Source organism: Erpetoichthys calabaricus, chromosome 3 (genome assembly GCF_900747795.2).
Source record: "Erpetoichthys calabaricus chromosome 3, fErpCal1.3, whole genome shotgun sequence".
Classification (NCBI taxonomy): Eukaryota; Metazoa; Chordata; class Cladistia; order Polypteriformes; family Polypteridae; genus Erpetoichthys; species Erpetoichthys calabaricus.
Genome location: NC_041396.2, coordinates 262095299 through 262113006, shown reverse-complemented (window position 1 = coordinate 262113006; position 17708 = coordinate 262095299). Strand labels below are relative to the sequence as shown.

Below are 17708 nucleotides of genomic sequence, written 5' to 3'. Positions count from 1 at the left end.
ATGAGGGTCAAAAGGCAGAGGATACTTGGTTAAAGAGATGAACCAAGATGGGGACAGAGGGGCTGAGGCATAGAGCAAAGTCAAAGAAGAAGTGGTTGAAAGTTATTTCAGATGATATGAAAAAAATTTACCTCACTCCAAAAGATACCCCAGACCACAGAGAAATGCTGAAATGTTTTTGGGGTTAACCAGCTAATCTGGAAAATGCAAATTGAATTATTGGTGGAGATGGTTTATTTTTTTAGCATGGGCTTATCAACAGCAATGCCACTTGACAACACCAGAAATTAATAGTTTGTGTAGAGTATGCAAGTTCACCTTTTTCTCTGGGTACTCCTATTATTACCCACATCCCAAGTCCCAAGCATACTAGGTCAACTGCTATGCTCGGCAATGAAGGTCTCACTTGACATCTGTCTTGTTTAAAGAATTGTAAAGAAAGAGATGTTATTCTGTGATAGTAAAAGGAAAAATACAAAAGTTCAAAGTCATGCTCAAAAATAGTCAAAGTTCAATTGTCAGAATGTGGTTGGGGTTGCATCCCTGGACTCCTCTGCTGACATGTGACATTGATTGTGTGATAGTCATGTGATGGGAGGGGCAAAAAAAGAGACAATGGAGTTAGGCAGCAGCACATCTCTCTAACATTTTGCAATCTGTTTTTGTTAAGGTTTCCTCTCTAGTTCCTTCTGTGATTTTTGAAATGTATTGGTATTTAGTGTTCATGATTTTTTACCTACTTTTTTGGGATTCTGTTTATGTTGTCATTCAAAGAAAACCCACAATGACATGAACAGCCTATCCGGGCAGCATTGGGTATGTATTTGCCTGGAAAGACCATCTACTGGAAGGAAGCATTCCTTATTTGCCCCTTTATAAAATTTTGTTGACTGCACTTACATTGGAAAAGGGATTAAAACTGATGGGTAAATATGAAAACATCAAAGAAGATGTTTCTCATTTTGATGTTGTAGATTTTGTAAAGAGGCACACTTGGGAAGATTGAAATAAAATGTTCAACAGTTTTCAGTTCACCAGGGTGTAATGGTTAATATTGTTAGCTTCAGGGTCCTGGGATCAAAACCCATCCTGGTTACTGTCCGTAAGAACTTTGCACTTTCTTTGTGTGCCTGCCTGGGTTTTCCTCCCACATGCCAAACTGCCTATGTATGAATAAGTACAATACAATACAATACAATTTATTTTTGTATAAGAGGGGGCTGGGAGGTCTCATGGTTTGGAACCCCTACAGATTTTATTTTTTTCTCTCCAGCCGTCTGGAGTTTTTTGTGTTTTTTCTGTCCCCCCTGGCCATCGGACCTTTCTTACTCTATGTTAATTAGCGTTGTCTTATTTTAATTCTTACTTTGTCTTTTATTTTTCTTTTCTTCATCATGTAACGCACTTTGAGCTACATTATTTGTATGAAAATGTGCCATAAAAATAAATGTTGTTGTTGTTGTTGTTGTTGTTATATAGCCCAAAATCACACAAGAAGTGCTACAATGGGCTTTAACGGGCCCTGCCTCTTGACAGCCCCCCAGCCTTGACTCTCTAAGAAGACAAGGAAAAACACCCAAAAAAACCCTTGTAGGGAAAAAATGGAAGGAACCTTGGGAAAGGCAGTTCAAAAAGTGTGAGTATGTGCATCAGTATGCCTCAGAACAGACTGCCACACTGTCCAAAAGATTCTTCCTGCTTTACAATAGGGAATGCCAGAATAGGCACCATCATGGAAGGACAGATGGATGGCTAATTTGACCATTTCCAATTGCTCTGCCTTTGCTTCAAGAGTATTAGCACTTTAAACCAGTGATATGCATGGACCCTTTGGTAAGCAGTGTCTTAAAAGGAAATAAGGGGAACCTTACAGGAGAGGACACAAATTTTAATTCTGTGTGTTTTTAATTTCACTGGAAATTTGGATGTAACTTTAGGGGCAATATAATATTCATAACCTTGACAAAAAATATAAGTTCATGATTGCTAATTATGATTTTAAGAAAAGACACTACATCACCTCTACTAAAATATAACTTATCTTAACAAGACATTATTTAAATTAAAGAATTTCCATTTTGCTTCATGAAATAAGAAATGGATCTTAACAGCAAGAGTTCATGTTAGAGCATAAAAGATAAATCAAAGTTTATTCACTACATAAAATGCCTATTAAGGGTAAAATATTCAGAAAGGTACTAGCACTGATCCACTGGTGCTATATATCATCATTTTGTACATCAGCAAGGAAACGTAATATTATTATGATCCAAAACCATAAACTACAATGTAAATTGATTTTATATATACAATTTGTATTAAGATGTCTCAGCAACAAAACAAAAACAAACCAATAATAATAATAATAATACTTTTTTGCTTTCCAGGTGTTTTCAGTTTTTGTTTATTTTAATATATCTTCCTTTTGGATCCCACATTTTGGTAGATTGCAATGACTTCATATGTGTTAATATTGATTCCTTTCTCTATCAACAAACTCAGAAGATCAGGAAGCCATTCTTGCCAATACAATTTTTTGATTTTGGACTTAACTGAAGTGAGCTCGGAAAGGCTTTGTTCAGCAGTTGCGGCAAGTACAGGCAATGTGACAGATTTTCAGAAATGGAAACACTTAAATAGCATGAAACTGCTTGCATATACCTTGTATTACTTGGGCTCTATTCTTTGAGCAGGTGTATGCAGAATGAAATACTATCAGCTCTATTAGTAGACCTGACACAACTGAGCTTTAATGAAAACGAGCAAATCCTAAACCCAAAATTGACTACACCATTTTCCATTTTTGAGCATGCAGACATGTATGCAAACACTGAAATGCATTGTCACAGACACCTGAAGATTTACAATGATTTGCTTGATTGCAGTGTGTTTGAATTGATAGGGAGATTTATAAATTTCTGAAAGATATAAAATCTTCTGAAAGTAAGAAGTGGCTCATAAGCTAACCGGAAAAGCTAGCTGGTTGACTAGAAAATCAAAGTAAATATGTGCAGCTTATGAAAATACATTATATCTACTTTTCATGTCATAATCTACCTTAAGTAAAGGATAAGTGTCTCTGTGTCTCCATTGGGTTGCTATGTCTCTGTCATTCCAATAGACGGTGCATCACAAACACTAACACTGCTCTTCCAATACCATGTCAAATGGCACATAACAGAGATGCATGCATTGCATGGTATACTGCAAACGTTAACGCTGAGGTCTACATTGATTGCTTAGATTTCAACCTGTCTTAGATGGGTGGCACAGCTAGTGTAATATAAACCAACACGACCAGCACAAAAATATCTATTTCTCAATTTTTATTGAGTCAATAGCAATGATTATGATAAACTACATTTTATTTCCATGTGTGATAGTAAACAACAGGCTACCTAAATTTAACAAGGCATGTTGCTTAGCGCTGTTTTTTCTCATTTTTATAATGAAAAAAAGTTGTGCATTTGTTCTTGGAAGCAACCATTTAGGTCCTAATGGGAGAAAAGGGTACTTTAAAGGAAAAGGGGCAGAAGCCTGAACCACTGTATTCACCCCTCTGTGCTCTAAGCTAAATTCATAAAACCACATACAGAACAAGGGTTGCCATCACTGCATGACTGCCTAATGTTAGTGCAATGCCTTGAATTTCAGCGAAAGCCCTATTTTCTAAGATACAAAGAGGAGCCATAAAACACATTATGCCGGTACTAATTCAGATCAACTGCAAGTGAACAGGTGAGCAATAAGTCAGTAGACACTGGGACATTCTGCAATAAGCTGGTCTAAAGCATATAGACTTTTGTTTTTTTATTTTTTAACTATAGTTTCTGTATTGCCCATGGGAGAAGCAATGAGGGTTCTGCCCTGACCATAGAAGAATGGATCAGCTGGAGGTATTGTGGGAATTTATAGGAAGAGTTAGTGTAACATTGCAGAAAAAAAGAAAAGAAGATTAGACACACAGTATTTCAACTGTATATAGCATGTATCAACTAATGAGGGCTATATATAGATATTTTGTGATGTTTTGACAGTTTTTTTTTCAGCATGGAAATAATTTTTATCTGTGTTTTCTCTTTTGCAGACAATAGACCTGTCATGGGAAAGTGCAAATCCTGTATGAACAGTTTTGCTTGTGTTATCTGACTCCTTTAAAGATGTCTTGTTTCCCATCCTCATCATTTTTTTCATGTCATATCAGTGCACATCTGAGGCGGGAAGAATATTCATTATGGTTACCTAAAAGTTGCAATTGTGTTGTTTGATTATGACATGGTCCTTTAGACTTCATAGGACTGCAAACGCTGGTGCACATTGGAGTTGTTCATGGTCAGTCATGATGGTGATCAGCACCTCCAAATATAAGATCTTGCATCATTCCTTGACAAAGAGTGACTTGGTTTATAAATATGACATAGAAATAATTCCCCCAAGTGGCATAGTTTAGGTTCTTTGAGATCTTATTTATGACTTAGTGTATAAGAGACTGTGAGTCTGAAAAAATGAATTTGTCAAACAGTATCTGAGCAGACCAGTAAGCAAAATACTATATTTTGGTTGAGAGCATTGTACAGTGTCCTTGATTTACCAGTCAATCTTCATTGTGATTACTTGTGGTCCAAAATGAGGTTACTTGTATAACATTTGGGAACCAGTTGCAAGTGACTGGATAGTTTCTGAGGCTCTCGGGGTTGAAGTGCCCCTCTGTAATAAGGTGAGGTAAATTAGGTGGTTTTAACAGCTAGACCATAAGAGAAAAGCACTGTGGATAATGTAAGTTATTATGCAGAGCTCTGTCTCTAGATAGTTTGCCATTATATATGTATTTATTTATTAATATTTAGCTCACAACAGCTACTTCTTCTTTATCACTCATTTCTGTTGCTGACCCAATTAGCTCTGTGATCATAATATAGAGTACATTTTTTAAAGACAGATCTGAAGTGTTGTAATTTGCAGTCAGTTCATCTTATGGATTGATCTTTTTTGTGTAGGTGTGACAAACAGTTACACCTCTCAATTGACCTGAGAGCATCTGGGATTTCCAAGTTATTAACTGAAGATTCCTGGTGGAAACAGAGAAATCTGGTCAGGCCCACTCAACCTTTATTAGGACAACATAATATAATATTCTCAAACCTATTTAATCTAACTTTGGTTGAATGGAGGCCATTGCATATCCTACCAACAATGGGCATAAAGCAGGAATCAGACCTATGTAGGAAGACAGTCTAGAGCACAGCCCCTCATCCTTACTAAGAGAAGTGGCAAGAAATGCACCTCACCATGGAGGGTGTGCTTCTGTGGGGAGACAGTGTAAAAGAGCTGAAATGGAATGAGCTCACTACAAAGAAGAGACCCCTCTCACAGGCCAGAACCCAAATAGTTATTTGAGCCAATTGAGCTTGATCTTGAGCTTAAGCTCCTTTAGTCTAGCATACTCTGTTTAGAGCTGCTGATTAGCTGTGCTTATTGCATTTCCATTTGTTAACTAATAGATAGATAGATAGATAGATAGATAGATAGATAGATAGATAGATAGATAGATAGATAGATAGATAGATAGATAGATAGATAGATAGATAGATAGATAGATAGATAGATAGATAGATAGATAGATAGATAGATAGATAGATAGATAGATAGATAGATAGATACTTTATTAATCCCAATGGGAAATTCACAACTAATGATGCAACAATGGTACATTCTTTATTCTATTTCTCTGCTCAGTATCCTGTTGGGAGACTTGATGCCATCGCTCTTCCAAACAATTTTCATGCTCATGAGAAAGATAAAAGAGATATTAGGAAACCTAGAATACAAGAACTAAAGGACTTGGTTATCGTTTTACATGGCCCAGCACAAACCTATACTGTAGAATAGACAGGAGGGTGTTGGTGGTCAGTTGGCCTAGGTCTTCAGAACTGTTACTACGTCTGATCTTTTTTATGACATAACATTATAGACAGCTGTGGAGGTTTCTTTTCCCCAGGGATGCCACCAGCTGAGGTTTTTGTTTTCCTCTCCTGTCAACTGGCCATATGTCAACAATACTGTTAATGAACATACACTGTTAGAATCCTTTCACATCAATCAGTCTGAAATTGCATTTTTTCTACTGTCTGTATAAATTATTCTGTATTTTTATGTTTATTATATGAAACCATTACCTGGATTTTTTAACTTCCTGACAGACAGATCCCAGGACGTTTGAATGGGTGGCCACACTTTGTCATCCAATACTCTCAAACCTCAGGGCTGTGTTCTGTGCCTTCTACTGTACTCCCTGTACACATTAGACTGCATGGCTGCACTTGACTCTAATATCATTATCAAGTTTGCTGATGATACAGCTGTGGTAAGCCTGATCTATAACAGCAATGAGCTGGCTTACCTGGATGAAAAGAGTTTGTTGCACTGGTTTAGGGATAACAGTTAGATGAAATACAAGCAAAAGTTTTATGTATGTGTTTTGGAGCATTTAGATCCTCTCCTGTCTAAGCAGTACAGGTGGAAATGGACAAAATAGATAGACAGATAAAGAGAACTGTGTTTGTCTCCAGGATGAACTTCACTTTTTACAGAAGCTCTTTTGGTATAGAAGACACTGGAGAAATCAAAAAACATAATCCTAACAGTCCTGTCAGCTTTGTCCATGTTAGAATAAGCCTTGTGGAGCATATAGACAACTGCATCCTCCACTCCTATCTTTGTCTGAGAGGAAAACTGCAGTGGGTCCAGGTGGTCTACCACAAGAGGACTCATATAGTCCAGGACCAGTCTCTCAATGACTCTGTAGTCATTAAATTAAGAGTGCCTACCTTTTTTGAGACAGGCACAATGCAGGATGTATCCCACAGCAGTGGCACTTTCTGAAGCCTTAAGGGACAGACTGAACAGGTGACAGAGGACACCACAAAGTTGGTCAGCACAGGTCTTAAGAACTGTAGGACTGACTCCAAATGTTTCCTGTGTGTAGCTTCCTCAGTTGTCTCCATACTTGGTCTTCAGTTATGGACATTCCACACCGATGGTCAGAGGAGGACTTGTTACTGGCCATTCCAGTTGACATAGTAGGAGTTGTTTATGTAGAAGGAATGGTGTTGGGAGACTGGAAAAAAAGTGGCAGTGGAAATAAAAATCTATTCAAAAACTGGTTCAGGGTGTTCACTTTGTCCACATCCTCATCTAGCACCTGAGCCCTGGATTGCTTGAGTCCCGTAATTATATGCAGCCCATTCCAGACTTCCTTCATGTTATTGTGAGTGAGTTTGTTTTCTATTTTAGCTTTGAAATTTTCCTTTCCTTCATTCAGGTTTTTTTAACACTACATCTTTCAGAGCCTCTTTTTCGCCATGTTTAAATGCTCTCTTTTGCTCATTCAGGAGACCGTTTAGCTCCCTAGTAATCCAATGTTTGTTGATTGGAAAGCAACACACTGTCTTTGAGGATACCACTGTGTCAACACAGAAGTTGATATACTCTGTGATGTAATGACAGAGACCCTCAATATTGTCCCCATGTGAATTGCACATCATTTCCCAGTCTGTCATTTGGAAGCAGTCATTCAGAGCTATTTCAGCCTCCATGCTCTACTTCTTCACTATTCTGGTGGTAACAGGTTGCCATTTAATAACAGGCTTATAGCTGGAAATAAAATTAATCAGGTTACAATTGGTCACACAGGATTAAATAATACGTTACTTAAAAATAAAAAAAGCATAATACTGGGATGTGAAGACATTATTGTCATCAGGGAACAGTAGAAAACATACTGCTGAGATGTAAAGCATATGAAAAAGAGAATAAGGAGTTGATGGGACAGAATAGCATCACATTGGGTACTTTATTACTACTATATGGACAAGGACATAAAGAATATCATAAGGTAGTCTGTAATTGTTTTAAATCAATAGTCAAGGTTAAATGTATAGAGGATATGGGTCTTTCATTATGTGCTCTTCATAGTTTAGTAGGTGACAGCAATGGTCCTTGAAACCGGTCTGCCAACCACCAGAAATTAGAATAGAAGAAGAAGAAGAAGAAGAAGAAGAAGAAGAAGAAGAAGTGGGGTTTTCTCATCCAAATTAGGAAAAGGCTCTTTAACTGCATATCTGTATACATTACAGAAATACAGTGGTGGCCATAGTTTTAGCTTTGCGGTGGATAGAAGAAGTAAAGCTAGACAGAGCAGAAATGATTTAATAATAGAGATTCATCAGGCAATGTTTAGAATAAGGTATTTAGGAATACAGTATATGCAAGTGTCATATGGGTTCCAGTACATAAAAGTGTTGATGGAAATGAGGTAATAGACTTTCTCTTTAGAAAGACTCCTAAAACACAGAAATCTGAAATAGAACTTCCACTTGGAATAGGGGAAGCAAGAGCGTTTGTGAAATCCACAATCAGTAAAATTTGCCAAGAAATGAGGGATAAAGATTGTTAAGGGAGACATCTTTACAAGATTCAGAATATTGTTGGGTTAGTATGAGTGGAGTAGGAAAACAGGGAGAAAAAAGGGAGAAAATAGGAGAGAAGAAATCGTCTTCACAAGACTGAGGTTAGGGCACACAATACTTAACTCTTACTAGGTAAACAAAATCAGGATTGCGCAGATATTGTAATAAAAAACAAACAGTTGACCAAGTATTGCTGCACTGTAAAAGTTACAGATAACTTCGGAAACAACTCCAAGATAATTTGAATTCATTGCTGGTAACACTCTTCACGCTGAGGAACTTAACAAGATACGAAATTATGAATTCCCGAGTTTATAAGAGTGTATTACAGTATTTACATCTGACTGTGCTGTCTAATGAATCTAGTAATGTGGAAAGTGAAGTTGTGACTTTTTTTTCGTCCTGCATATTTTGCATCACGCTCCAGTCCAGTTGGTGGCGGTAATGCACCTTACGTTAGCGTGTCAACCCCCATAATAATAATGAAGAAGACGAAAAAGATAAAGAATAAAAAAGTCGTTAATCTCGCGCGTTCTCGCGAGACTACGGCTGACCGCCATATTAGTTTGTGAAATATTCGTAAACATTGGGCGAGCAGAGGTGTGGTTGATATGCTACTCTGAATCTGTGGATGTATTGTAAGGCAAATCTAAAAAATTGCCGAGCGTAGAGAACCGGTAGTCCACTGTTTTACTCATCGTCTTGGGAAGGGATTTCACGTATCCGCCAAAGTAACAGCGGGTAAGTGACGAAGGAGTGAAATCCTAGATTTGTGTGTCGTTAAGTCAGTGTTGCTCTTGAGTAAGATTTAATCAAGGCCCATGTTTGTTTAAGTGTGTGCGTATTTTAACGTTGTTGGTGAAAATTGCAAATTGTATATTTAAGTTTGGATACAATGTACGCTGGTGTCAACAGCTTAGCTTTTGCCACTGTCGGTATTCACAGATATGGGGAAAATGTTGAACGCATACACTATTATTTTCTTGGACTCCCAGTTTTTTTTTTATCTTCTCGAAAAAAATATGTCGCTCTTTTTTGAAAATTTCTCTACGTTTGTTTTCCAGTCGTAACCACAGTACACCGCTGTCTGTCTCGAGTGTGTTCATTTTTTTATGTTTGTTGAAATCTAGAATACACCGTGCCAAAGGTTGTGTGTTAGTACGTAACAAGGTCGATGGACTTTGATCTGTGGTTGAATTTCAGTAAAGAATGCAGTTAATTTTGTTTTTCCTGACCACTGAATATCCCAAGTGATTTTTTTGGAATTATGTCAAAATCAAGGCTTTTATTACAATGTGGGTTACTGGCCACTGCCAAATGACACTTAATGCCGACTGACACACAGCATCCAAATATAGCAAGGCGCTGATTAACATTTGTATTTTTGGTGTATTTCCTAAATAAACCTTGGTAAGGACATGGGTGCACAGTTAAGTCGAGATGCCCAACTCAAAGTTAATGTCACTCGTTAAAACTGTCAGAGAAAATGTACATTTTTAACATCAGAAGTCTAGTGGCTTTATCAAATAGTAAAATACTGTACCAGGCAGTAAGAACATCAGGCATATAGACAGTAGTCCGCGCTGTCTCTTGAGCAAATACGGGAGATACTTTGGAAATAATAATTTTACGGGTAAGTGGCACGGCGACATTATCCAAGTTTAGTTTGTGAGTATGTAGACTGAATAACTCATTTTACAGCGGCGGTGATATCCTTTGTTATTAATTTAATTTTGGGAAATGCGGCTTCAAACTAATGCAGTGTGCAAGCTTTTGTTTCCCAAAGATCCAGACATTTGATTTTAAGACGATTCTTTGCAAAATATGTCTTCAGTTCCCTCTAGTTTTTCTCTTTTGGAAATTGTCTTCAAAATTGATTATTATTTATTTTATTTTTTTTGTTTCTGTCAAACTCTGACGCGAATACACTCAGTAGTCTATTGCTGCCATCTGCAGGGTGGAGTTTCACTACTTTTATATAAGTAAATAACCTAATACCTTGGCTTTATTAAGTACTGAGTAAAGTTTTACATTTTATACTGTATATAGAATTTTTTTAATTCTACCTTACTGAATATTGCAGTTTAAAACTTATGTTCACTTTTATTATTTTAGTCATAACAGTAAGCCACTAAAAGTTAGTCCCCTTTTCCCACCTAAATTTCAATTCCTCTGGAATGCAGATTTAGTTTTTTACAAAGTACAGGGCCGTAGTGACTTCTTACTTTGTAATACTGACATTTAATGCATCTTCAAATACTAGGGGGCTCTGCCCCCTGCTCGCTTCGCTCGCCATGGCGTTGGGACATGACAAAGAGTGAGATGTATGAATTAGATATAGAATAGTGTGCACAGCTTTGGTTGATGCGCATAGAAATAACAAATAGAGTGTTTGGCATATATTAATGTTTTATTGGAATGTGCTCCATGATGTCAGCATCCCGATTAATGTAGTCCAGCAGCGATTTGTATTTATCGGCTCTAAGTGAAGGCTGGTTGTTTTTTATCCACTGCAGATCATTTGATTCCGCTCGAACATAAACGTCAACGATGTATTGTTGAGTCAGCTTTCCTGCATTGGGTAATGGATTAAAGTCGTCCCTTACTGAGAATGTGTAGGAGAAATATTCTTTCATGGATACACGTGATCGTCTCTGTGCCTGCTGTTTTTTAATTCTTGAAATTGTAGCACTCCATCATTCCTGTACAGTTGGAAATAATATGGGGTATGTTAAAGTATCAAGAAGCAGAAAGCAAATGTCTATGCGTTGGAATGTAGGTGTGTTGTTTTTATCAGGACGTAAATGTAGAACAATATCTCTGTGAAATGGAGGCTCACCATCTTTACTTTGAAAGACAATTGCCACTTCATTAACGACGGGCAGATCGTATCGTCTTGGATCTTGTTCTTTGTCCTTTATCAAGACCAAAGCAATTGTAGTTGCCGCTATAACTTCTGCATTTGCTTTTGTATTTGCCTCCTTTTCAACTTCATGTAGCATTTTTATAGACTTAGCTAATGGGTGATTGTTTATGACATGAGTGACGTTTCTCATTATAGGCTCCGTGCATTGTTTGTTTTCAGGAAGGTTCATGCGTTGATATCTAGGATGTAGATTTGTGCATATTTGCGTTGTTGATTTGTTTCAGGGTGCACTGTTCCAATGCGATGCAATATTTGTCCACATATGCGAAAGCAGTATGGGCCATTGCCTTTTGGTGGCCTGATATGTACTCCGGTAGATGCAAAAGCAAATGAACTATTGTAGGATGTAATGCAGTTCATAAAGTTTTTACTTTCAGGCACATCGTTAGTTAGAAGCCTCTTTAGATATTCAGGATATGAATGTAAAGGAGGCAGTCTAATCTGACCTTTTTGATAACAACGTGTAAATTCATTATTTGTATTGCCAGTTGTTTCTTCTGTGAAGTTAAGTGAATGACAATGATTGCAAATGACATTCATTAATCCCAATGAATTTTCCTCAATAGTGGATTCCTTATTGAAGGCGTTTTCAGCCATTTGGCGTAAGCGTTTAACAGGTGTGTGGCGTTGATGTCCGCGACGGGCATTTTTTGCTTTTTGCGTTTGATTGCCTTTTTGTTGCATGTCCATTATTTGTGACGCGCTATTTTTTTTCTTTTTTTTTCTTCGCCTCCGCTTTGCGCAAAGTCCGTTTCAGTCTACGCCGTGCATTGTTTGTATCGAGCCTTGTCCGTTTTTGTATGTCGGTCATTTGAGGTTTGTGCTTTTCGCGTCTTGCTTTTTTTTTTTCTGTCAGTTCATTTGCGCTTTGCACACGTCTCCGTTCATTTATTCTGTCTCTTCGCTCCCTTTTTTGTATGTCTGATACGCGAGCTCTTTCGGTTTGAAATCGTGCTTCTTGCGATGCAGCACTTTGACACGCGAATCGTTTTGTACCCGTGACCGTGTATTCATGACTTGTTTCTTTCTCAGCATGCGAAATATGGATAAGTAATAAGGAGGATCGCACTCACTGTTAATATGTATCCTTTTCTGCAGTTGAACGGTTAAATAGTGCTTTATTGAAAGGACATCCACCTATGCTGACACCTATGCCGACACCTATGCTACCTATTGTGAAGGTGTTGACGTTCACTTTAGAATATGTGGCTTTGGGTGTCACTTCTTATGGATGTGTGGGGGGGATTGTTGTTGCGCGAGCGTCTTCTTTCTTTTTGTGTTCCTGTGTCTTGTTTGAATCCCCCTCTTTGTGTGTGTCCCGTCCCTTGCTTGTAGGGTCTGTGGGGTGGTTTTGTGTTCTTTTTTTTGTCTTCCATGGGCTTGATGAATCCCCCTCTTGGTGTGTGTCCCGTCCCGTCCAGTGCCTGTAGGGTGGGGGGGGGGGGGGGGGGGGGGGGGGGGGGGGGGGTGTGGTCGTGCCCTGCTGTTGTGCGCTCGTCTGTTCTTTTTTTTTTGGTGTGTTTAGTTTCGTGTGCAATGTGTTTCGTGCTTTGCCCGCGTTTGACTACTCTTTTATGTGCCTTTTCCTTTTTTTGGTGCTTGTCGCGCCTCATTTCTGTGACTACTTTTTGTATGTGCTCACTCCTATTTTCTGTGGTCTTGTTCGCCTCTCGCGGCCCCTCATCCGCCTTTGTCGCCCTCTTTTGTCCGCCTTTCTCCGACTCTCGCGGACTCTTTTTGCGCCTGCGCCTCTCGCGGACCCTCATCCGCCTCTCTCGCCCTCTTTTGTCCGCCTTTCTCGGCTCCTCAGCCGACTCTCGCGGACTCTTTTTGCGCCTGCGCAGTACGTCTTTTTGCAGCTACGGCCCATTGCCGGATGTGCCTGCGTCCATCATCCGGTTTAGCATTCTCGGTTAGTAATATGGATAGTTGGTGTAGGTATTTATGTAACCCACAATATATTTTCAGCTAGGTGATGTTGTCCGTTTTTAAACAAAATAAATATTTAGATATGTTTCTAACTTGATTATACAGTATCTCCCTTTCTTATTAGTGTTTAAGAGTGTTTTTTTTTTGAAAATCATATTTTAGTTGGTCATTCTTATCCATGGGCACAGAGATAGATAGAACTTTATTTGTCTCAAGGGTCAAATTTGGCTTTTTGCAAAAGCTTTTAAAAAAATAAATACATAAATAGGTAGATAAGTAAGTAAATATATACACACACACACACACACATACTTTGATCTGAATATACAACAGAATGACTATAAAGCAAGTAAATTAAAAAGAAAGAAAACTTTTCTGACTTCACAGTCACAGTGAGCCATTATGCAGATATATTGCTGTTGGTATAAAGGAGCCCCAGTAGCATTTCTTGACACACTTCTGAATAATTCGTTGGCTGAAAGTGCTCAGTGTTAGTGTGTCACAGTGAGGATGTGCAGCATTGTTCATAATGGCACTCAGTTTTGTTTTAATACCCTCCTTCACTACTACCTCTAGTTGGTCCAGAGTGTGTCCTATAACTGAGCGTGTCCTTTTAATTAGCTTGTTGATTTGGCACACCTCTCTTAAAGTGCTGTTACCTGCCTAGCACACCACAATGTAGAAAATCGCACTGGCTTTTACAGAGTGATGGCAAAAGTCAATAACCAGGTCCTTAGTTTTGCTGATGTGAAGATGCTGACAGTTCTCTTTGCACCAAGAAACAAAGTTCACCAATCTGACTCCTATATTTTGTCTCATCCCCTTTGTCAGTACACTCCATAAGTACAGAATCATCTGAGAATTTCTGCAAGTGACATGACCTGGGGGTTATTTTTCGTACGTGGATTACTCATTTAGCCGGATGTAATTTTTGACGATTTGGCATGATCCTGGATCTGTCGGTTTTTCGAAACTCTTGCTGGAAGTGTTGTCATAGCACCACATCCTAATCCTCAAACGAGCAGGTTTGTTCGAGGTAAACAAGGATTAGCTCACACACTTAATCATTGTCCGTGCGTGGAATTGATTTAGTCATGACTTCACCGTGTCATGAATGAGTGACCAGTTGATATCGGTGTGCAAATTATAAGAACAGAATTTCATATAGAGAGGGGTTTGCGCAATCAGCAAGATCCTTTATTGCTCCCGGAGGAAATTCTTTTCGAAAGATACCGCTTTAGCCGAGGGGAAATATTGTACCTCAAAGATTTATTAGCACCTTTATATTTGAGGTCAAACTCTGCGAAGTCGGGCTCTCACAACCACACAGACAGTATGCATTGCTTTGCGGTTTTTTGCAAGCTCCACTTTTTTTATATACTGTAGGCGATGCGGAAAATCTATATAAAAGTGCAGTTTGCCAGGCAATTTGTAAAGTCTGTTTGGCTCTGAAATATTTCCTTCGGGTTTTCATAGTGTTTCCTGGACACCTGCGTGTGCAGACAATAAAAGAGGTGTTTCATGCCATTGCAGGTAGGTAATACACAGGCAAAAACACCCACAGTTCCATGAAGAATTTCACAATCAGCCTAACATTCTCATTACCCAGGATTTCCAAATGTGATTGAGGCACTGGATTGTACGCAGATCCGAATAATCAGACACAGTGTCTTCATCAAATATTTGACCTTTGTCAATATCTCATTGGTCAGACACGGGTTCTAGGGATATGACATTCCCTGCAACTGACCCGACAAAAAAGATGGCTATATGGAACATACCTATGGCACACATCGATGACAAATATATGCAATGACCATCCTTTACCTGAAATGAAGTGATCACTGCATCCTGCCACTGGTTCTGAGGAGGAGCTTCCCCCAGGAATGCCTTCAGAAACAGGGTGATGAGCATTTTGCTGGACAGCCAACTCTTCTGCAGGGGTTAGGTCTGGACTGCATGGACCTCCACCTGTTTTTTGCTTGTCTGCCTTCTTATTAGCTTTAGAATTAATGTTTTTTATATATGATTCTTTATGTCAACAATTCTTTAAATAGTTATATACCAATATTTACCAGTTTGAAGTATATTCTTGTACTTTACTAAACGCTATAAATATCTGGGAGTGCAGCTGGATGATAAATTAGACTGGACTGCCAATACTGATGCGCTGTGCAAGAAAGGACAGAGCCGGTTATACTTCCTTAGAAGGCTGGCTTCCTTCAACATCTGCAATAAGATGCTGCAGATGTTCTATCAAACAGTTGTGGCGAGCGCCCTCTTCTACGCAGTGGTGTGCTGGGGAGGCAGCATTAAGAGGAAAGACGCCTCATGCCTGGACAAACTGGTGAGGAAGGCAGGCTCTATTGTTGGCACGGAGCTGGACAGTTTAACATCTGTGGCAGAGCAAAGGGCGCTCAGCAGGCTCCTATCACTTATGGAGAATCCACTGCATCCACTAAATAGTATCATCTCCAGACAGAAGAGCAGCTTCAGCGACAGACTGCTATCACTGTCCTGCTCCACAGACAGATTGAGGAGATCGCTCCTCCCCCAAACTATGCGACTCTTTAATTCCACCCGGGGGGGTAAACATTAATATTTAACATTATACATAGTTATTGTCTGTTTTTTCACCAGTATTATTATCGTTCTTTAATTTAATATTTTTTATTATATCAGTATGCTGCTGCTGAAGAATGTGAATTTCCCATTGGGATTAATAAAGTATCTATCTATCTATCTATCTATCTATCTATCTATCTATCTATCTATCTATCTATCTATCTATCTATCTATCTATCTATCTATCTATCTATCTATCTATCTATCTATACTTTAACCTGTTCCCATGTTCTCCTTGTGCTCACATTTGATCTGGAATTATGACATATTAAATAATAATTAATCTGACAAATTGGAAATGAAACGCTGCATTCAGTAAGTACAATGCACATTACTTAGCGTTTAATTTGTCGGCCACTTTTTGCCAGCCGTATTTTCTGGTTTGGGCTGCTTTTGCAGTGTTGCCCCTTGTGCATATTAAATCTTGAAATTCTTCATGTCCTTCAAATAAAAGGTCTTGCTCCGCATGTGTGAAAAAAAAATGCGCCCGTTCTTTCGTCATTTTGTTACAGCCTATCAAAGACTTGCTGATCATGTTTTCTAGACTCAATATATATGGGCTTTTCAATCAGCGCGGGTGTGTGCATTCATCTCCGATGATTAGATCCAGCTAAACTAATCTACTACACGGTTGCGTTTGAAAAACCGACTTATCCCGGATGAGTTTCACTGGCATTAACTCATCCAAGATGAGGCATCTGATCTCGGATGATTTAAGCGACGTACGGAAAATACCCCCCTGGTGTTATATTTGTAGTCTGAGGTGTAAAGAGAAAAGGAGACAGAAGTGTCAGTTGTGGTGTTACAGTGTTGCTAACATCTGTATCCGAAACATAGTTCTTGAGTCTCACAAACTGTAATTTGCCTGATAGTCCATTATCCAATACATTGTAGGCTCATTCACCTGCATATCTCTGAGCTTACCCCTTAACCAGAGATGGCTGGAGAAATCAAAAAACATAATCCTTACAGTGTTGCAGGTTTTGTCCAGGTGAGAATAAGCCTTGTGGAGCAGATGGATAATTGCATCCACTATTTCAGTCTTTGTCCGATACCAAACTACAATGGGTCCAGGTGGTCTACCACAAGAGGACTCTTATAGTCCAAGACCTGTCTCTCAAAGGCCTTTTTGATGTGAGACATAATGTTCAGTGGCACATAACATCTCACAGGCCATTTCGTGCTTAATGTGCAGCTGGCTTAAACCTGATACACCTGACATTGTTTTAATGCTGGACTCACTTGCAAATGCAAAATATACTTTGCTCTTTTATCTGATTTATCTGTTTCCTGAGTTAATTTGTATGTTGTGTAAAAGCTAGCCCGGCCATAGACAGACACGACACCAATGCCCAAAACACATGGGTTTATTTACAGAACTATTTACAGTTGGCTCCACACACTCACACACTGCTCCTCAGTCTCTATCTCTCTTCGGCCGCCTCCACTCCTCTTCCGCAAGCGCCGTCTTCCTTCTCCCAACTCCGGCTCCTCAAAGGGAGTGAGACGGCCCCTTTTACCATGCCCCGGATGTGCTCCAGGTGCTTAGTGATGGTCTTCCAGCAGCACTTCCTGGTGTGGCGGAAGTGCTGCCCTTGCACCCAGAAGCACTCTGGGCGTACACAGTTTCTGGAGCGGCAGCACTTCCTGGTGTGGCGGAAGTGCTCTCCTCCAGGGCTCAGGAACCATCCAGGCAGCCCCTTGTTTGGGCCACAGACCCCCACAGGGTTGAGCTTCCAAGCTCCGTATCCATGGCCCTT

The 17708-nt window shown here is 39.2% G+C and overlaps 1 protein-coding gene across 3 annotated transcripts in view; it reads left to right on the top strand.

Annotated features, from left to right (window-relative positions):
* The first annotated feature begins 9023 nt into the window (after positions 1 to 9023).
* Positions 9024 to 17708, top strand: part of rnf167 (ring finger protein 167) — a 99863-nt gene continuing 91178 nt past the window's right edge. For 2 of the 3 annotated variants that reach the window (XM_028798167.2, XM_028798165.2), the window contains exon 1: positions 9024 to 9209. The gene's annotated coding sequence lies outside the window, so the exon portion shown is untranslated. Of the gene's footprint in view, positions 9214 to 17708 lie in introns of all 3 variants that reach the window. The other variant, XM_051924086.1, reaches the window with a different exon arrangement.